We start from the raw sequence: 22,188 nt of genomic DNA, 5'->3' as shown, positions 1-22,188 counted from the left end.
GGTGTGGCTGCTCGCCTTTCCTTCATGTGCAGAGGCAAGTAGCTCCCACAAGCTGCCCCATGCATTTGCCACAGCGGGATGGACTGAGCAGCTGCACTGTTCCTCACCATTGTCTTCTCTTGTTTATTATTAGTGTCTGCAGTTTTTCAGTGTGGGCGGCATCACAGCACTTCCGAAACCCTGCCTAGCTACAACAACAAAGGGGCCTCTGTGGATCAGCTCCACCCCTGACTTCCACACTTTTGTTGATGCTAATTGCTTTATTATTGGACCCAAAGAGGAGGCTTGTCATGCTCCCAGACCCTGACATGCATATGACTCTAAAGACAACCTGCCTCATCGCTCAGTAATGATAAAATAAAACCTCCTGATGGAGAGTTGCTCATACTAAAAGTAGTGCTGGGGTGAAACTGGGGACACGTGAGTTGTTCCAGGTATGTTTAGATAAAATTGTTTTGTTTTAAGGGGCATTTCTCTATTGGATCTCCTACTCCCAGCTGGTACCCATATCTGGGTCTATCCTCAAGCTCAGTCCAGCATTTGGAATAGTTCTGATTTTCATCCTGTAACCTTTTCCCTCACTAATAAATTGATATTATTAAACTCACAGAGGTCAGACAGGGAGAGAGAGAGAAAGAGGCAGCACCACTGATTCATTGGGTTTTACTTCAGGCCGGCTCAAGCTCTTTCTTCTGTTCCGCTTTCATCTTACAATTCATCTAAACTCCATCTCAATTGCTCTTTTGACCTGTTTGCTTTGTCCTTATCCTTAGCCAACCTTAGACTACCCTCAATGCCTTGATGCTAGTGGAATTTTTCTGATGAAAGGTGTTGTATCTGTCTACCAAGGCAAATCCCCATGCAACTTGAAATCTCTCATATTGCTCACTCCAAGAGTTGAGGAAAACAAGATATCAGTAGAGCAAAGAAATGGTGAGCAATACTGGCCTGGCAGTTCGAAATTGCATATATTGGGTTGTCGCACACTGGAACAGGCTCCCCAGGGAAGCAGTCACTGCACCAAGCCTCTTGGAGTTTAAGAAGCATTTGGACCATGCACTTAGTCACATGGTCTGAATTTTTGGGTAGACCTGTGTGGTGCCAGGAGTTGGACTTGATGATCCTTATGGGTCCCTTCCAACTCAGGATATTCTATGATTCTATGATTCTATATGTCTTAGTGAATAAATGCATGGTCTGCCCCTGCATGGAGGTAAGAACACCAGCTTCTCAGGGCACATTTTCACATACAGAAGTGTGGTTCAGGGTGTCAGCTGTGGTAAGTGATGACAGATCTAATAACTGCCTGAGTCTTTTGTGTAATATCAGTGCACAGGTAACTGAAAGGCCTCATTTATTCCCTGGCATGAACAAACAGCATGTTACTCCTGCTTTACAGTTCCTTCTCCCACCTCAGATGAACACACAGCTTTTGCATGCTGCTGTGTTTACTCCTTCGTCCTCAAGCAGTAGGCACATTTTGCACAGGGGCCCTAGAACCCATAATGGCAGCCACAGGTGACTAAAGAACTGATCTGTGCTTCAGCTCCTACAGAAACCATTCTGGGCACAGCATGCTTGATGCTGAGATTCTCCATGCTTGTGTGTGCATCTGCCAGGTCTTATTCCACTGACATAGGAATGTGACCATGGAAGAAAACATATATGTGACAGAAGAGTCAAGACCTACCCCTAGGGCCATTTTAAAAGTTGCTTTGCCTCATTAGCTGTGGCAAGGGTAGACAAAATTAACTTCATCTTGTATCAGGATAAAGAACTAAGGAAAGTTGCCTATAAAATGTGTTATTTTTTCTGGATGCTTCCTACAGCCTTGTAGGCCTCTTTGGTGCATGAAACCATGAATCAAAGAAAATACTGTATGCTGGAATGCAATGTACTGTAAGGCAAAGTACTATTCAGGATCTTTGAAAATCCTGTGTCTTTCACATATGGCTGTCTAGATGCTCTTTCTTAGTAATTCACCAGTAATACATGCAAACTGTTTGCACAACTAAACATAACTACTAAGCATAACCAGTCCTGGATCTAAGTCCTTGTTATAATTACGTATTAATTCTTTGTTGATCTAACATTTCAGGTATTTAGATGCACTCCTCTCCCATTGTGGGTACAAAAAGGAGAAGAAATGTGATTGAAGGGATAATCTATTATTCATGTTGCTTTCCAGGGCTATGAAAATCAAAAACTTTACAGTGAGTAAGATAAGGGATCTCCCTGAGTCCACAGGTAGTACAAGGACAAATTGCTCAGACCTGCTGGTTAGAGCTGTCTCTGTTGGATCCTACTGTTCATCTGGTCCCACCTGTAAAAGATGGATACACTGCACTGTCTTCTTTCTTCTATATTCTTGGTATATATTTTTTGATGTTAAAATGTCTGCTGATGAAAAAATAGACGAAAAGCATTCAGGAAAAACATTCATGTTAGCTAAAAAATCAAAATGGAAGAATTGGGTTTTTAATGCTTTTGAACCAAAAACCAGGTTTTGGAATGCAAATGTTTCTGGCTACAGTTCTGCAGTACCTTAATTCAAAAGATTTTCTGCTTATTAATGGAAGATATTCAATAAGTTCCAATGAAGCTGCCAAATTTTTAATATTTTTTTTACACTATTCTTATGTCTCAAATTGTCAGACTGCTGGCATAATAAGATATTTGGATCTTAAAAAGATTACTTAGAAATAATATTTATGGCAGAAATAGATGGTTGTGGGAAAACACTTCCCCAGTACAGAGGAGGGAGTACAAAATAGCATGATGCTTTTGTTTTGCTTACCTTGCAGATGGGTTTTAGTAACTCCGTAATTTCCCTCATAACAAATTCTTCAAAGAGGATGAGCTAGCAGCAGCAAAAGATCATGCTGTGTCATGGCTCCCAGCTCAGAGCTCGCTCAGCACAAGTGAAAGCAAGAGCAAGGCAGACACAGGAACAGCTCAGGAGGCTTATTAACAATTTAGCCAGTCTCTCTCCTTACACTCTCAGCTTTTCTGCAATTTTTAATTGTTTATCCCAGCAGACACGGAATTAAGTTTCTTTCTCCCTCAGAAGATAAATGACTACATTATGTTAGTGTAAGAACACATTATAATCTGGGAAGAATGCCTCATTGTATTAGTCTGGTAATCATTATGAATGGTGCTATTAAAGACTTATACAGGAGTAAAACTTGCAATATTGCCTAACTGTTGCACGGGCTTCACTTATAGGAGGCCTGCAGTGCAGTGGCACTGGCTAGTGCTTACAGATACTTCCCAAAAATGTTACGGATCTCCTTTGCCCTTGGGATGTGCAAAAGCGTGTTTGTGCCTCCCTTCCCATCCCACCCTCCTACAGACACTCCAGCAGCATTCGCGTTTTCACTTCTGAGTTCTGTATTGTCATAGAGCTCCTGGGCAGTACACCTTTCCTGACACCTACCATGTTTTTTATTCCAGTTAATTCACATCTTTTCATTCATTTTATAAACCTACGTGCTTGTGTTCTCCTAGTAGTCCTTGCTCCTGAAGACAGAACTGATCACCATGTGAAGATGCCCATGGCATATCACTTCAGATTCTAGAACATGAGAGATGGTTGCTCCTGCCATTCCAGTAAAAATGCAGACAGAACTATGTCATGCCTGTGTGGCAGGAGCCTGGGGGAAGGCCGCAGTGAGCAAACAGTTGACTGCAGGTCCCTGAAAACTAACATTTATATAGTTCCTGTGTCTCACCCACCATTTAATTACACCATGCATCTAAACATGCTTTTAAGGTAGCAAGACTTAAGCTCACATGTAACCTGTCTGCCTCCAGATGAGCATAGATTTTTTACAGGCATTTGATTTTGGTTTTATTGTTTCCACATAAAGGATATATTTTTTGTTTTTCTTCTGTCTCCTGTCATTTCCCTGACATTGTCTTCCCTCCTTCTTTGAAGAGTGAGCAGCAAGGGTTGTGACTCTGCTCGGAAAGCATGGAGACAGAGTTGATCATGAGATGTTTGTCAGCTGGAGTTGGGCAGACTGCATGAGATATCTCCAGTATAATGTATTCATGATCAAGTGTCTTCTGCAAACGTCAGTGTCATTAATAGGAAGTCTGGTTAAGGCTAAGAATTCATTGCCAGTCGCAAAACATGAAGTGAGGCTGAGCTTCAGAGGAAATGCACTTTGGCTTCTAGGGGAGGAGAGGCTCAGCGGGTCCTGATAAGAAAACCTAAGCAGTTCCTTGTCTTTCACAATTAAATGGGCTTAGGAACGATGGAAAAAAATAACAGACAGGAAGGACTGTGGAAAACTACCTCTGAATCTGGGATTAGGTCATTGCAGCCTTGGATACAGACCAGATTGTATACTGATACCCACCTAGACTGGGCAAGCACAACTGGGAGAGCTGGAGAGGAGTTAAGTGTGAACAGGTACAGCTGCAGTAGAGACCACAGTTATGTACCTCATCGGCAAGCGTTAGTGCTCTGAATTACAAACTCAGCTCTCAGTTATGCTTTATGATACTTGTCAAGTATGCATCCCTTCCAACAAGTGGCTCTTTAGGCATCTGCAAGGCATCTGGTTAGGCTGTCCTGGCTGGCAACGTCCTTTCAAATGCCTGTGCAGTATGATCATTTCTGTTGGAACATATTTACAAGGTATTTCTGCATTGTAACTGAACCAGCTCTGACAGCATTAAGTGTGCTACAAATCTGTTGGCCAGGCTAAATCAATTTTGCATCTCTCCAAAGAAGTGAGAATTTTTGTGCAGGGTTCAAATCGCACTTATTTCTTTTCTTTACATCTGCTGCAAACTGTAAATTGGATGATGAAACTTTATTACCTCCAACATACTTAAAGGGCCAAACCCACTGATTTATTTCCTGCACATTTCTCATAGTTTCAGAGGTGCCTGCAAGTAAGTAAAGATCAAAGCAGTATTTAGTCCAAAATGTCACCACAAGAAAAAGCAAAACATTAGAAGAGGCTGGAAACCACATCCTCGGTCCCATTCCTCCAGTAAAACAACTGCTATTATAAACTGGTTTTACCAGTAATTATCAACACATCTCTGACCATATCCACTGTTTCCCTACAGTAAGAGTAGGAAGTAAGTGAACTCTCTGGTTTTCTGGGGGTAAATGCTGACTTCTGCTCTGCCTTCTGTAGAGGATTTTTATTTATTTATATTTTTTCCCTAGGATGTTTCATCGATTTGTTAGGGTTCTAGATTTAAGGGTCACCAATTCTTTAAGGAAAGGCAGCTGTATTGCATTCAGTTAGGCCGAGATCTACCAAAGCTCTGAAACGAATGTGAATTATAAGTATTTTTTCTGGGTGTATTGGTGACTGGCTGTGTTGGCAATTATTTGCCCAGAGACAGCAACGCAGCCGACTTGAAGCATCCCTGATGGAACTACCTAGGAAGATACAGTCATTCTCTCTCCCTGAGGTAAGTCCCCTACAAGTAAAACCTTCCTGAAGCCAGCTGAGTGGTGATGAGCTTAACATCACCCCAAAATCAGATATGCAGTTTACAAATGACTTGTAAATTGCTGCTATAACCTTCACAACCATAGCCTGTGCGCTTTCCTACTCTTCTTTCACAGGTCTCATAGCTCATAACTGAATAGAATGTTCAGCATGCAACAGGGAGACCAGAATCTCACCTGGACACAGTTGGCTTATGCAAAGCCCATATACATAAAATCTCCTCCATTCAGTGGCAAAAAATAAAAAACAGGCCTTTTATTATTGGACCAAAGGGACTGAATTCAACTTTTTTCTACATACAGTATCCCTGGCTTTATTTCAAGTCATGTGCCCAAGAGTTACTAGTTCAAACTCTCTCTCAGACAATGACATCCTTACTGTATAAAATTAAAGCAATAATAAACCAAATGGATTGATGGTAATTGGGAGAGTCAATGGGGTGCTGGATGACCCTGTTTTATTAAAATTGGTAATTTATTTCCTTGGTTTTGCCCTATTTATAGATGATTATTTTTTGAATACCCTCTGCAAAAGGAACGCTCATTACTGAAGGAAATTAAAGTCAAAATGCATTTAAAGCCAATAAAAGGAAATGCCTATTAGAACAGGATGTGTTGAACCAATCAGTTCCGTGTTATAGCACAAGACAAATGTCGCAGCTGAAGTCTGAAAAGGGCAGGAAAAAATGTTGTCTACTAGTACCATACATACCCTAACAAGGCAAGGTAGCACACAGATAATCACATTTCATACTCTAAGGCATAAGCTGTTTGGTTGCCAAACTCAGAAAGGAGTTCCTCCTCATGGCGTAAGCTTCACCATTTGAATTTTGCTTTCTTGCATTGGCATGGAAGAGGGGAAGTGGACTGCTGGTCAAGTGTGTCAGGCTTTCACTTTGCTCTGAAAAACTGCAGGGACCAAACCCTCCCACCTTCAGCAACTGCTCCCAAAGGCACTCCGACTGGTGCAGCTCTGGTTCAGTAAGGGAGGGCAGGCTACAGAGGAGCACACAGGGGTTTGGGCTCCATCTCAGGGAACATCCTGGTGCACCCTGTGGCAGTACAAGTGGAGGAGGGATAAGAGAAGGCCTGACAGTGAGGTTTCACTAATCATGGCCCAGGTGTGCTGGGATGGACAGGGATGGATGGTGCACATCAGGCTGCCCGCACAAACCTGCATGACCAGTCTCAGGTACCCTGGGGTGCCCAAGTGTCTGCCAGCACTGTTACCCTCCCTGATCCCGGGGCTTTAAACAACTAGAAAAACAAAGCAACAGTAAAAGCTGGACATGCATGAAAACAAAACACTTCGTCCTTGGGCCTCAGACAAGTGGCACACCCCCTCCCTGCTCCCAGACTCACCAGAGAGGCAGCAAGCTGCAGCAACCTCAGCTTGCGCTCAGCTTGGTCCTCCAGCCCTTGTCCTGCATTTCCTGTAAACAGGGAACACTTCCTCCCCAGAGATGACCTGGCAATGAACTGGAGAGGGCTGACGCTCAGCTGCACCGCACCCAGCGCCCCACCATGCCAGAAGGTACAATGGGGCGGCTGATAATACATAATAGGTTATTAAAGGCAACTCTGCCTTTTATAGATTCATCTGAGCACATTATTTATATTGTGTGTCCACCACCACAGTGCTTTTACTTTTATTAAATCATTAGTTTCACAGAAACACAAAACTTTTCTGTCCTACAGCACCAGCAGAAATTTTCCTCAAGGTATCAGTGCAGATCTTCTTATCCTTTTCCTTTTTTTTTTTTCTCTTTCTTTTTTCCCTTGCTAAATCCCAGCCATGTTGTCCCCCAGCACCCATGTTGTTCCCCATCTCTGGCCACCTTTTGCTAGGCTGAATCCTTGCAATGCTTGGAAACCTGAATTGAGACAGGTGGAGTGAAGCCCTGAGTGCTTGGCAGCAACAATGGCCTCTATTTTTTGCTGTGAAATCTTCCTTGTCGGACAGTGCAGGCCATACATCTGCATCATTCCTCTCTGCACATCTATCAAACAGTGCAGGCCATACATCTGCATCATTCCTCTCCGCACAGAAGATTACAAGGAAAACGTCCACTGATTATCAGGACAGGTTTCAAGGGATCTGCTGAGCACCCTCTAAGTGACAGTACAGATGGCCTCTGACAGTGAAACTGCTCAGCACTTTTGCTCTATTCTCCTGTATTAAATGACTGACCTTAGTGACACTGACATTGTATATACTGGTGTAAAATTTAGCAGGAATTCACCCTGACGTGGGGGGGGGGGGGGGGGGGGGGGGGGAAGGAGGAGGCAGCACGTTCATGAGTTGGAGGCTGTGTTCTTGAGTTACACACCCCTAATTGCTGGCAGGCAGGCAGCTGGTATGATTTCTGCACAAAGACACACATTGGAGATAAACACCAACAATTTAGGCAGTGCTTTTTCCCCAAAGAATTGCAATTTATTAAAAAGTGCAGATAGACACTTCAGAAAAAGTTCTGCATAAATCATTTTGTGGTAGTTTTACAAATGGTGCTGGGCAGAACAAAGACATCCTTGTACCACACAGTGGACTTTCCTGGAGATGCTTGGTGTTTGTGGACTATTAAGTCCGACATAAAGTTCTGCTGTCTTACAAGCATAACAGAGTTTTAAAATTTTAAATAGGTAAGAATCTGGGTCCAGATCTGATCTGTGTGGTGGCTGCACAAGGAGGCTATTGACTACACTGAGTTACATAGAACTAGAGTATCTTTACACGTCCTGTTTGTTCCTTGGTGCCTAGGTTTGTACAATACAGCAGCTGCTCTGTACTTTTACACATGCGGTCATGAAACTCAGAATACTGCTTAGAATACACTTCTGATTCTGGAATCTAGTCACCAAGATTGATTAGATTTCAATTAGGCAAATGTGATTATTACAACATGGAATGGATCCAATTCATCCTAACCCTCACAGAAGATCCAGCTTGGCATAATTCTTAAGCAAAAATAGACATGAAAACTCAAAAGAGGATGTCATTTTGGAAACAGTGTTGGTAGAATGCAAACACAGAACTGAACTTGAATTAAACATTCGCTGCAGACAGAATTTTTAATGATCTGCTTATTAACAGAAATCTGAATTCTTGGAACCCAATTCCAAGAGCCTGCAGAACTGGCGGAAGACAGAGGGCTTGGTTTTGTGGTGGAAAACATTCTTGGATTTTTTTAACTGTTTGGAGCTGTGTCACGAAAGGACTTAAAATTAGTGTTCCTAAAACTTCTTAGATAACAGAGAAAATGACACTTCCAAAGAAGGTCAAGGCAGTTTTCAGATTTCCTTTCCTCCCTTTTAAAAAAGCAGATTTTATTCTTAAATGAAGAAAAGTAGCTGCTGTTAGTGACACACCACTAGTTCTTCATGTCTGAATCTGCTACCAGATGCAGACAATATATGAATCTCTTGAAAGTACTGCCTTGCTTATAAGTGAAATTACAAACACCTCATAAGGTAATGAGGCCAAATAAGAGAATTATCTCTAAGCATTGTTACAGCATTATTGACTTCAATTTCATTCATGCATGAAGTAGAAGAGTTGGTTATGTACAGGGGGGAATAAGAACAGACTACAGAATTTCAGAAGTATTATTAGAAGCAGCAGGATACCTGTGATTTGTGATTGCCACTTCCAAAGTAGAGATAAAACTTGTCGTGCAATTTCAAGGTGTTGCTTTCAACAACAAGTGTGCAGTGTGGGTGCCTTCAGTAGCAGCTGGCAAGGGACTTTCACAGTGTTATACATATTTCTGTGCTGTGATCAAAGAGTTAACTTTGCAGTAACTCAGCATAAACCCTTCATTTGACATGCACCTCAGGCTGAGAATGGCACTGAGGTTAGAGTGGAGTTAATGGAGAGGTAGTGGATGCTGACAAGGTGTCAAAATGCACCCCAGGCTACTGACTACGCAGAAGAAAAAACAACCAACCAGTAGCTCACATGTAGGACTGCAGACACGTATATGGGAATGACTTCTGCTTTCAATAAGTCAAAATAAGAATTTGGTTGGACCCTGTCAGAATTTTTGAGGCTCAATTAATGATATTAAGATTCCAAATAATTTTAGTGGATCTCCAAAGTAATTTTTATGGTAAAAAAAGCCATCATGACATGGATTTATAGGACAAATTTCAAGTGCTAATTTTGAACCCAATACTTTTGATTTGGGTGGGGCCCCAAAGTGACATTTAATATTTTAAAGACAAAATATTGGAAACCTATTGACCAATATTCCTTTCAAATTCAAACCCTGAAATCAGCATTCTACATTTGCCTCAAAACAGCTAAGTCCATCAAAGTTCCTAGATCAACATGAGAAAGTAAAAAAAATACAACCTACTTTGATCATTGAATCAGAGAATCTCTTGAGTTGGAAGGAACCCACAAGGATCACCAAGTCCAACTCCTGGCTCTGCACAGGACCACCCAAAAATCAGACCATATGTCTGAGAATATTGTCCAAATGCTCCTTGAATTCCAGCAGGCTCAGTGCCATGGCCACATCCCTGGGGGGCCCATTCAGTGCCCGACCATCCACTCGGTGAAGAACCTTTCCCTAACACCCAGCCTGACCCTCCCCTGTCCCAGCCCCATGCCGTTCCCTCGGGTCCTGTCATTGTCCCCAGAGAGCAGAGCTCAGCGCCTGCCCCTCCGCTCCCCTCGTGAGGGAGCTGCAGGCCGCCATGAGGCCTCCTCTCAGCCTCCTCTTTTCCACGCTGAACAAACAACCAAGGGACCTCAGCCACTTCTCATACGTCTTCCCCTCTAGACCCTTCACCAGCTTTGTAGGCCTCTTTGGATACCTTCTAATAGTTTTATGTCCTTCTTATATTGATCTGGATGCTTGTTTGATTTCAGATTTTAATGGAAAGTTGAAGAAGAATTTTTCACAGCACTCAAATTGCAGGTAGATTATAAATATGCCACAGATAAACAACACCTTGTTGCATGAAATCAGATGTTTAGCACTCCTGTATCTTTACTGTTCATCTCTAAACTGGAATACTGACATAAATTAGTCCCAAAGGGTGAAATTTTAATGCATAGATATCAGGGAATCTCAAAATGGGACTAGAACTTTCATCTGCTGCATGTATTAAAGCAATGAATAAGTCTAAATGCCTAGACAGACATAGAATTTGTGGCAGAATTCCTGACCTAGGAGTAAGAGGTTTGAAAGATGAAAATATACAATGTATAAACTGTAAACGAACAAGAACAGATGAGGAATGAGCTTTGCTAGGAAACAGTGCTCCATGCAATAAGGACATTACAGGAAAGAGAAACAAGTCTCTGAAGCAGTTTAAATACAGTCTAATAATTCCTCAAGAGAGCTTCAGTGTTCCTCTCTCCCGCTACCCAGTTCAAATAACCCTGTGCTCACACCTCCCATGCAGACTAAATTATCACCGATTCTTGCCATCATTCTTCAAGTGGCACATTCATTGACACTGCTGATTTAGCAGAGAGATCAGCAAACAGACCTGCACGGAACATACAGCACAGCCTCCTGCTCTGGGGGTGAGCAGAAGCAGATAGCAATATAAACAGCATCAGAACTGTCAGCCCAGGCACCTTGTGCAATGATGTGGCCAGAAGCCACAGTCCAGTTATGACAACTTGAAGCAGGAATATGAAAGACAAGAGCTGGCACTCATCAAGGGATTTTCTGTGGCTTAACCTTGATTCTATCTCTGTAATAAAGTGTTCTGCGTGAAGGCAGAGTTAGGATTTGCTCTACATTTATTGTTTCACTTTCCAGGGAGCAAAACCCTTTCTCTCTGTATGTGCCTATTGCAGAGATCTGACAGCATATGTATAATATATGGAGAGTCTGGCTGGGCTTTTGTTATCATTTGACCAATAAAGCTAGTGAGCACGGCCTGCATCCTGAACCTAAAACTAGATCAGCACCAGAAAAGCAAATAGGTTTTGCTGGTTTATTTATTTGAATTAGGTCAGACAAGCCCCTAGACCAATGAGGAAGAGGAGGGCATGGCCAAGGTCAGGGAGGAGGATGGGGAGAGGCAGTTTTGAAATAGATCAGCTTGTTTTAGAACCACATTCTGGACTTTAACGTGGTCTGCAAAAGGCCATGGGCTGATGGGGTGTACACACACGTGCGTCCTGGATGTACATTATGTACTATCCTGCTTATCTCTGCAGTGTATTTCAGAAGATACCATGGGCAGGAAGACCAACATATTATACAGTTGATCAAAAAGCAGAACAGTGCAGGGATAGACAGTATGCGTGTGAAGCATGGAAAATGCAGTGAAATGGCCTATCTTCTACAGCCCTGAAAATATCCAGGTATGCCTTGCCACCAGCTTGTGTTGTGATTTTCTGCATCTTTCCTCTGCCTGCTGATTCAAACCCTGGCTGTTAGTTCCTTCCCTGATCTGGGAATGAATGTATATTATAAGAATAAGAGATGCGATAACCTGAGTGCTTCAGACACTACCAGGAGGTTCGCTACATGGCTAGCATGCCATGAGTCATGTTGAGCTGAAATACTCAACAACCTCTTTGCCAATAGGTACTAATTTACAAACTGTGGTGTTGAAGCCATTGGCAAAAAAAAAGGTCAAGAGGTAGTAACTCTAACCACCATGAAAATATCTGTTTGCCCTTTACCACATGATGTAGCATGAGGTTTGGCAGCAGATATAGTGGTCTCTGCTGTAAACAATCTGTTCAGTTATGACTCAGATGAGAATCAGCATTTTTAAGTTGGAGATGCCCTGAGAATTTCCAGCAAATCTTTCCAACTTCCCATCATGGCCCTGCTCTCGGAAGTCCCTGGCCCATCACATATTTTATTTGTTATATGTAGAATGGTAAACTTTGATTATTGCAGAATCTGAGCTCTTAGTTCAGTTTGCAGAGGACTTTACCAGAAGCCAACTGTTTTTCCTTGCTGGAACTTCTGAAGCTTAGAAATTTATTTTTGCGCCTCAGAAAACTGAAGATAAATTATTTCATATGTTTTAGAAATGAAGCAGAACTGTGCCTGGTTTTGGCCACCTTGAGACAAAAAACCTGTTGGTTGTGAGAAACTCAGATTCCCATTCCTGACTGGGATCACTTGGACTGATCCAAGGTGATATAGGATGAAAACCAGACATACATACAGACTGGGTTTTCTAAATCTTAGATTACAATATATAGAAGTAAACTTAAAACTTCCTTAAATTTTTGTCAGAACAGATATGTTGTTCACATAGAACACTTTTGTGAATTTTCTCCTTGTGGAATATGTGCCAGCTTGTTCTATTTTCAGGTGCTAGCCTGAACTATCAGGGCAGTCAAATGATAAATAGATGTTCAGATCCTCAGAGGCATAAGTCAACAGAGAATACCAATGTACTGAAAATGAGCATCTGGCACAGTATTGTTTTCTCATCCAGATTCCACTTATGTAGTTACTTTTCCGACTACGACACATTTACCAGTGTTTTTCTGAGGATGATTTCTGGATCCAGTTAGCAAAAGATAATATATTTCATGAAAAGAAACAGTGTGGTGACATGACGCATATCTTAGATCAGAGACAGTGGTATGTTCCTGATTATTCTGTCTTTGTTTATTTTTGGCAGTGTAACCTAGTCACTAGAAGTTGGAACCAGAATCTTTATGTTCTATTTTCATTTTATTGCCAGTTTTTTATCCCATACTTTCCATGGAGAATTCCCACAGCAACTTCAGTGTAATGAACATCACAATGCCCTGGAGGAGTCCAAGATGGAAGGGGAACTGTCATTTCTCTGTGCTAGCAGGGTCAGTTGCTCTATCAGCATCATGCAGCCAGGTCTGGGAAACAAACCAGGGGGAAAACGCAGTGAAGTTGGGATCACAAGAAAACCTGTCAAAATGGCAGTAGTAATATTCCCTATTTAAACAAACAAACAAAAACTGAACAAAGTATTTTTGACTGGAGTGAGACTTAAACAAACTCCTCTCTTATTGCTGTAAGCATTATTCCAGCTGTTTGTGTTGCCAGAGTCATGAAGGAATCTGTACAGATCATATACCCGCCCTCGTTATTGACCAAAATGTCCTTCACTCTTGAGGGCTGTTGTAGATTGCCAGCCCTGGCCTAAGCCTCCCCCACAGAGACTGTCCGAAGCAGTGATAGTGCTAAATGTGCCTTAGCCTCATGCTAAGATCCCCAACATCATTTTGCTACCATGAGAGAGTTGGAGAGGTTTTTATAGCAGATCCCTCAAAACATGAGCTCAAAACTGAGCTGTCTGTTGCTTGTCCAGCATACACTTGTTCTGTCATTTGCTTATGGGCTGAGAAAACACTGAACAATGCAGTCGTCTTTCCTGTACCATTGTAACAGGGCTTCTTAGTGCTCGTGCTGCAAGGTTCAGTGACCTCAGACAGTCTGAGGAGACTGTATGGGATGCTGCTCTGCCCCTCACACAGGCCAGTCCTGGACAGAGCAGCACCCAGTCTCTTGGGTTTTAATGTTCCTGAGCTCCTGCAAGCTGGGTGCATAAATATCTCCCTGTCATGAAGGCAGGAATGTTTTGTGGCTTTTCCTGTCAGTCTTCAGAGAGAACAGAGAACATATAGAAGGAACCAATACTACTAAGAAACTCTTATCTTCATACTTGTCCTTCCAGCAGGGATTCCCTTTGGACTAGAAAGTGCATATTGGACTTGAGACTCACCTACTCTGCAGCCTTACCAGGAAAACACATAGTGTTCCTGGAATTCTAAACTAACCAAGACCTTGTATCTGGCATTTCTTTCCTGATATTTGGGGGAAACACTGAGTGAACTGATTTGTTTGTTTGTTTCAGAGATTCATCCAGTCAGTCATTAGAGCAGAATATTTTCAGAAGGAAAGAAACAGAGATTAACTACTAACATGTAGGGCAGACTCAAAATGCTCAGTGGCTCTGCTCTGTCTCCTAAGACATCAGTATCAGTCCCCAGGTTAAAATTAGAGCTGGCTACAATTTTGTTTGGATGACGCTTTTTCAGTTGGAAAAAAAAAAGAAAAAAAAAAGACCTAGCATTATTAATAAATTGTAGACTTGTGACATTTAGTTGGGATTATTCTGTTAATTAATCCTGGTTCCCAAATAGTTCTGGAAAATCAAAACCATCCTAATTTTGCAATTCAAAAATATGTTTTAGTTCTGAATTTACTTCAATCTCTGTATATATATATATTTTTTTACTTAGCAAGTGAAACAATTAGAAAAAAATGTTGGGAACCAAACAGAATTATTTTATACAAAATGTTTTTTCTTGGTCTTTTCAGTTAGCCACATATATTCTTCTATTTCTCTTGGGGATACTGAAACAATGATTTTTCTTAGAACTTCAACTGAATGGCAAGATAAGTTGCTTGTCCAGCACAATTTAAAATACTTTTTTGTCATCTCTGCAGACTTTTCAAAATCCATATGTCACTCTCACTGTGGCTCTTTACCCTGAGTGTATTCACTATGATGTGTTTTCACATCACTGCCATTGTCTGAATTTTTTAAGCCTGAAAATATGAAGGCAGAAAGTTTAAAGGGAAGATTTTTAGATGCTCACTTCTAGCTCTCATATTCCTTTTCTATTTAAGGACCAGAAGATGTGACTTCAAGGATATATTGTACTGCACGCAGTCTATTACTTCTGAAGACATGTATGCTACGGAGGAAAGCTTTCTATGCTCTTTTAGCCAGATCTAAATGTATAGACTGGTACCCAAAACATAACAGGATTTACAAGCCTCACTGAAAAACTTTGATCAGAGACATCAGAGTAGGTCCACGTGCATAGAGACCCTAGCAGGAAGATGCAATGTGATATTATCAGAGTTTTGGACCCCAATTTACTAACTACTCAAGACACGAGGACAAACTGCCAACAGACTGAATAGGTATTTAATTTGAGATAGTTGAAAATGGCTGGCTGGAGACTGCTGAACACAGATCCAAGAAACTGTCACTTGCTTCTGTACATTAGTACCTAGCTGTACTTCCTTTGCAAAAAAGGACAAGTTTGAGGACATGCCTGTGATACTGATAAGCCAAAGATAAAATTGTTGTAGCATGAGTCTGACAGAGCAACAGACGGTGTTCAAGGATGATAGGTCTCAGCTTGCTTGCTCTAGGCCTTCAACAGATACCATCTAATTAATTCAGTAAACTACTCAAGCGAAAGGGTCCTTTTATAAGCTCTTTAATAGGTGTCTTGGCAAAACAGACAATGCCTCTTAAATGTGTTCTCCCATCCATCAGCTCTAATTGGTCCATTAAGATGAAATTAATTGTTGTATGTCACTGAACAGCCAGTCTTAAGGTAGCTTTTATGTCAAACCCCCTTGGGTCTGAAAAAGCAGAATTCTTGCAGGATAATAAAAAATGCACTGTACATTGTAAATAACTTTGTTAAATGGCACAGTAAACCATAAACTATTAGATTAGATTTGTAACAACAACAGAGTACTATTGCATTTTTAATGCTACAGGAGATAGAGCCTATATTATTGACCAGTGGATTCTGGAAAGGCTGCAGAATTGTAATGTGCAATCTCTCATTCAGTAAATCTCAGGAAGGCTCAGGGTGGGGGCAGAAGAGGAGAAAGGCATGCACAAAACACAAATTGACAGTAAAGGATCTGACTATTTCAGACAATGCTACATTTCGGCTGTCTCCAGTCTCATCACCCTGTCTGCACTGTACATGCTTTTTCTGTGTGCTGCTAGGAATGCTTAAAACACACCAATATGACTTTCTATGACCTGTAAACATAATCCAGGGCAAATACGCTGTGCCACAGCAGGCTCACTCCCTTTCCCACGGAACCCCACTGGAAATAGGTTCTTGGCCAATGTAACAAAAACAGAAAGCACAAAGAGGACTACCTGAGCTTATAATTCCTCAGGACATGAAGAAGATCACATGTGTACATATTCTTCCTTCTCTGCACTGTAATTTGATGAGAAAAGTTGCCAACAGAATGAAATCCAGCTGCTAACAAAACCATCTACTGAGGCTTGGGATCATTTCCCAAGATATATATGGCACAGTGATTTCTCCTAACAAAGCTGGGGCTGTATCCAGCATGCTGAGGCTGTGCTGAGACATCTGCTGTGTGTGCAGAATGGTGATGTGCAATGCAAAGCTGTGCTGGGGGAGCATGCTGCTTTCCTGGCTACCTGTACTGTCCCCCCACACCTGTATCCCCAACACGAACCAGGACAAACAGCTCCATGGATGTGAGGAAACGGAAGAGAGACCATGCTGCCACCATCAGCTTGACATCTAAAGCTGGACATGTATTAAAACCTCTCCTTCGTTAGCAGTATAACATTACCAACACTGTCCAGAGACACTTTTCAAAGTTGCTTGCTTGAAATGATCAACCATCAAAAAGCATTTAAGAGCCATCTTTGTCCTTGCTGTCTTTGAAAGACAATTCTCCACCCCTCTATTGCCCAACAATACAAGGTAAAGCATGCCTTGTGTCCGGATCTGAGCACCAAGGGGTTATCTCCTGCAGACTGCTCCCTGTCTCTGAGCAGCTGGAAATCCTGTATTAACTGCTATCAACTTCTAATTCCCTGTGGCAATTCAGACAATTCTAAGGTAAACAGAAATAAAGACATGACTCATGTCAGAGCTGGCTGTAGCTATTGTCAAGAATTTCAATAGGTTGTGCACAGCCTGAAGTCAGGGTATAGCACTGGGAGCCCCTGTTCTGCAATCAACTTTAAGGTTTATGCTGTGAAGTGCAACAATGGATGAAAGCTACTGGGATTTTATTTTCGATCATATTCACCAGATCACAAGTGAAAATGTCTCTCTCCCTTGTCTCTAGACCCAGTCCTTGATCCATATTTCCTCTGTTACATCAGAAGCTATTATCCCATTTTTACGGGACTTCGTCCCATCTCCAAACTTGAACGCTTCAGGGATGTTTGCAGTGCCTTTGGAGCCTTCCAGGGTCTTTGCCCATATGCTGGTTGTTCAGTGAAAAGAATAAAACTGATGTGCGGCTACAGTTACTGTCTTAGTAACTCATTCTAAGATCCTTTACAGAAACCCTTTCAACTCTAATTCTCTTAGAATGAATTTAAGTGAGGTAGTTTAAGTGAGTTTAATTTGAGGTAGCAGTAAAACAGACCACTATTTCAGATTGAGTTGTGGTTTCCTTTCTAATGGGAGAAGGGAGGGAAGTTGTTTTACGAACCACAAGTACAGCTACGTTTTCATGCATGACAGACTGAGCATACAAACCACAACCTTCCAAAATACTGATCTCCAGAACTTTTCAGCAACAGGGAAAGCATAAAAAGACTATGATCTATTACAGGCATTTGAAGGCAGATGCTTACAGGCTTCAGTCATATCATGCTCGGAGATTAACTCTGTGGTGCAGGTATCATTTGACCTATTTTAGAAGTTAAATGAAATTGTTTCAAATGTCTTCACCAATTAAATGAAAAAGAGAATAAACTGGGGAGGATAAACTGATGAAGAAAATCATTTATTCAACAAATTTAAAAGAAATTAAGAGGTGGCATCCTCAACATCCCTTGCTTTAATCGATGCAGTTTCATGAAGGCATAATTTGGCTCACTCAGCTGGACTTAACAAAACAACAAGCCTGAGCATTTGCTTCTGACCTTGTATGCATCAGACTTTTAAGATGTGCCTCCCAGCTCTGAGCAATAAGAGAGCCTTGTGGGTTAACAGTCACCCTTACTGAGCCTGAGTTCAGCAAGTATTTACTTCATTTTTAAACATGTTAGAGAGTGGAGATGAATTACACATCAGCTTTTGATAAAGAGCTGATTCTTTCAATAATTATTCCTCAAATCATACGAAATACCTTTATTAACCTCAGGAGTGCTTGTCTCCGAATAAGCATGCCTTCGTCTGAGTGCCTATCTGTCCCTCACTGAAGTATCTGAGCATCTCTGACACGATGCCACTTTGACAAACATAGCAGTATCACTGTCATTCTTTCTATCTGGAAACTTACTGGTCTTTTATGTAGATTACAGCACCGTGAATTTCTCTGAGGTTAATATAAATAGCATTAATTCACTATCATGACAAAAGATTCCTGTATATGAAAGACTATATAAAAGATTCCTGACAAAATATTCCTGTATATTTCTCATGCTGTTTTAAGTATGAAAACGTTGATTGTCCTTCCTTGGTCTTTGCTATTTTGGGGTGTGGACCTTTTATATTGAAGCTTCTATTACATAATTATCTACACACTTGCACCTTATCCTTCATATGCTGTGCTTAGATACCACACTGTGCCTCTCTAAGAGTGGGTGATTTTATCTTATATAAACCATGCTTCTCCTTTGAAGGACCAGAGAGAGAAAGAGATATAACATCTTGATTTTATTGGTTAAAAATATGTGCTATGTTGGGAAAAACTCACTCTAATGTTTTTAATTTCACCTTAATCTTAAAAACATGTGTAACTTTGAATAGTATGTTATCCTGATCATTTTAAGGCATAGAAATCATGTTCTGCAATAGTTCTAACAATAGCTAAACTTTTGTTATTGTGTTTTTGTATGTCTGTTTCAGAAGGGTCATGCAGACTGTCCCTGGATGCAGTTTTGGAGCAAATCAGTAACTGATGACCTGCAGGGAGCAGAGAAAATATAACAACTTAAGTGGCATAACTTGATAGAACACAGGTTAATGAATCCAGTGGTGGGGCAGGGGGAACAGCTAAATAGCCACTGGAGGGGTGAGTGACTGCTCACCCCCTGGATTTTTCTACTTTTAGAGGAGGGTGATTTGCATTCTCTATGGCCCATCAGCTACAGGCAATGGTTCTACTGCTCTGTAGCTATAATCTGATTTTAGCATACCTTTTAGAAACAGTCTGCACTGACACAGCCCTTGTATCATCTTGCACCCATGCTTGGCACAAGCCCAGACTTACTATGACTACCTACAAAGAGCATTGCTTACAAAGTATTCAATGTAGCTGCTAGCTCATGAAGCATCATCTCCAATGCTAGCTCTTTAGAATCTAGCACGGATGTATCAGTCCCGAAACACCTGTGTTCTTCAAACTGGCCAAATTAAAGAAAAGGTCTCACACAAGCCACATTGTTATCCTGGCTTTCTACTAAAGACAACTTTTTCTCCATCTTCTTCTTGAGGAAGTACATTTCTTTGGGAATAAAAGTATGTTTGCAGAGGAATAGGATATGGAAGAGTGATCAGCTTTCCTTATTGTATAAAAGCTGAGAGGCATCAGATGGCTGCCTATTGAAAAGCAGTGAAAAACAAGGTCAGAGCCTTGGGGGTAGCTTACAGGCACGAGCCTTCAATTCTAGAGTTATTAAGAATTACCATGAGCCTGGGTATAATTGCACAGAGCATTGGGATCTCTGCACTGCCCCCACAAGAATTCACTTGAGAGTCCAAGTCTCAGCAGATAGGCATTTTGTCCGATTTGACTTATGTCCCATTATTTCTACACTGTACAGAAGGATAATGATGTTCTATATTGTCATACACCTGAATTAGTTTGTTTACACCAGATTGCTAAATTTTGGGGATACACAGTAACTGCTCTTCAGAAGACAATATTCCCCATTCTATCCTGGCAATGGTAACTGTAAGTTAAGATATATTTCCAGCAGTGCCATTATTGGACTTTTTCTATAAATTTGATTGATTCTAATTAGAAATTATTGGTTTAAATCTACTCCACATGATTTCTCCTTTTAAACAAGAAAATTAAACAGTGAATCTTCTCATCTGACATTTCCTGTGAGCCCCCCGCTCCACTTTTCCCCTGTCACACACACCAGTGAAGGTTCTTGGATAATTACAATCTTTTACAGCTTTCTCACATTCTGTTCTCTAAAACGTAATAAAGGATTTGTACTGCACCATTCATCAAAAAGAAGTCACAATACCATAAGGTACGAGCAGATGCTAAACACCAGCACTCCACAGGTGAATGCACCAAAGAGAAGTTAATGGGCTCAAGCCTCATGTATTACATGGGTTTAGTCCAACACACTTGTACTCTCAAACAGTTGAAGTAAGCCTCAGGATATGAGAAGACTAGAGTTCAGAGTCAATGTTATCCCTGTGTGGCTGTGGTAGAGCTGTGCTTGATAGTTATTTGTATTAGAAAGAGAGAAATTCTACGGAGAACTGCTTTTACAAGAAATAAAACATGCATACCTATACATCACGTATGATTGTGTAAATGGGTTCATGTACATGCTTTGTACAATTTGGTTTGCTCTTAAAAGATTAGACCATACACTGTCTCCAAGTACATTATGCTTTTGGATGTGTTATCCATTTACTTTTCAGCAAAGCTTTTCAGTCATGTCTTTGTCCAAAACATCCTGATAAATACATCAAATCATAGCTCTCTCAGCAGCAATATAAGTATATTGCTGTCTGCCTGCTGCTCTTCCCCTCCACCCCAGTTATTTTGATAAATGGGTCGTTCAGGAGAACCTAGCCTTCATTTCTTCCCTGACAGCAAGAAGTTCATGCACAACAAGCAGCAGCCTGAAAAACTATGTTCACGCCTTGACCTTGAGACTTCCTGAACCAGTTTGGATTGGCTCTCCCCTTGAAACAACAGGCTTCCACAGGAAGTTCATAAATGGACTCAAGTCACAGCAATTTACGTACTTTTAATATTTTTAACTTGGTTCTTCGAGAACTACCCAAAATGGGCGGTGTTTCATGGAAACAAAGAACTGGCCAGCTCTTCCAAGAGCAAACGTCAGTGTGCTGGGTGCAATGCAAACTGCTGAAAGGAACGTGACTAACGGGCTGTCAGGCCCTGCCAGGGCAACTTCTGCTAAGCTCTACTGTGGGGATGTGGCTGTGTGTTGTGAAGTTGCACTGTACTCCACCATGTATGTCCCAGTGTCAGCACCAATGGGGATCCCAACACCGCAGGTAGACCATATCTCCAAAGAGCTGGCCTGCATCCCAAAACCCTCAGCTTCAGGCACGTTTGACCCACATCTTAAACACTGATGAAATGTCTTTCCTCATGCTGCCCCACCAACAACTCTTCCTCTCTCAAATAGACAAAAGTGCTGTATTAGAATGAGTGTGCAAGACTCAGAGGTGTTAAAGAGTTTTTTCACTCCCCAAGTCTGAAATACCTTTGAAGATTTTTATATTTTCACATAGCCCTAACAAAATGTGACTGCATTAAAAATATTCCTTTTCATTCGTTTTGCACCTTGTTTTCTACCTGTTACCATGATCTTAATTGAAAATACCCTTCTTATTTATATCTCTGCACTCCACTGACTGTATGCTATAATCTGACAATAGGAATGTAATAATGGAATATTAATTCAAACATCTTGAGTGCATTGCTCCTATGTAACTATCGAAAGAATATCTCTGGAACATTTTTGTATTTGCAAATAACCTAATGGAAAGGGGATGAAAGATTATTATTAATCCTAGCAATGTGTATGATTTCAGACAGAGCTATTTAATTCATTCAGAAATCAGCAACTCTGTCAAAGATCCTTAACGATAGGCTTTAAAGCAACTTTTAAAATTAATTGTTTAGTCTGATTAGCTCATGGTTTGGGATTTTATGGTCTATACTTAACTGCTGTAGTTTGAAAGTTGAATTACACGTATATAAATAACACCCACTAGATCAGGTTGCTCAGAGCCTCATCTA

At 41.2% G+C, this 22,188-nt stretch overlaps 1 protein-coding gene across 6 annotated transcripts in view; it reads right to left on the bottom strand.

Moving 5' to 3' along the window:
* The window catches only part of FGD5 (FYVE, RhoGEF and PH domain containing 5), a 102,181-nt gene that overhangs the window by 67,300 nt on the left and 12,693 nt on the right, over positions 1–22,188 (bottom strand). The gene's annotated exons all lie outside the window — the stretch shown is intronic.

Source organism: Anser brachyrhynchus, assembly GCF_964034855.1.
Source record: "Anser brachyrhynchus genome assembly, chromosome: 10".
In the NCBI taxonomy this organism is placed as follows: domain Eukaryota; kingdom Metazoa; phylum Chordata; class Aves; order Anseriformes; family Anatidae; genus Anser; species Anser brachyrhynchus.
Note: the sequence above shows the minus strand (reverse complement) of the source record. Positions and strands in the feature narration are given on the sequence as shown.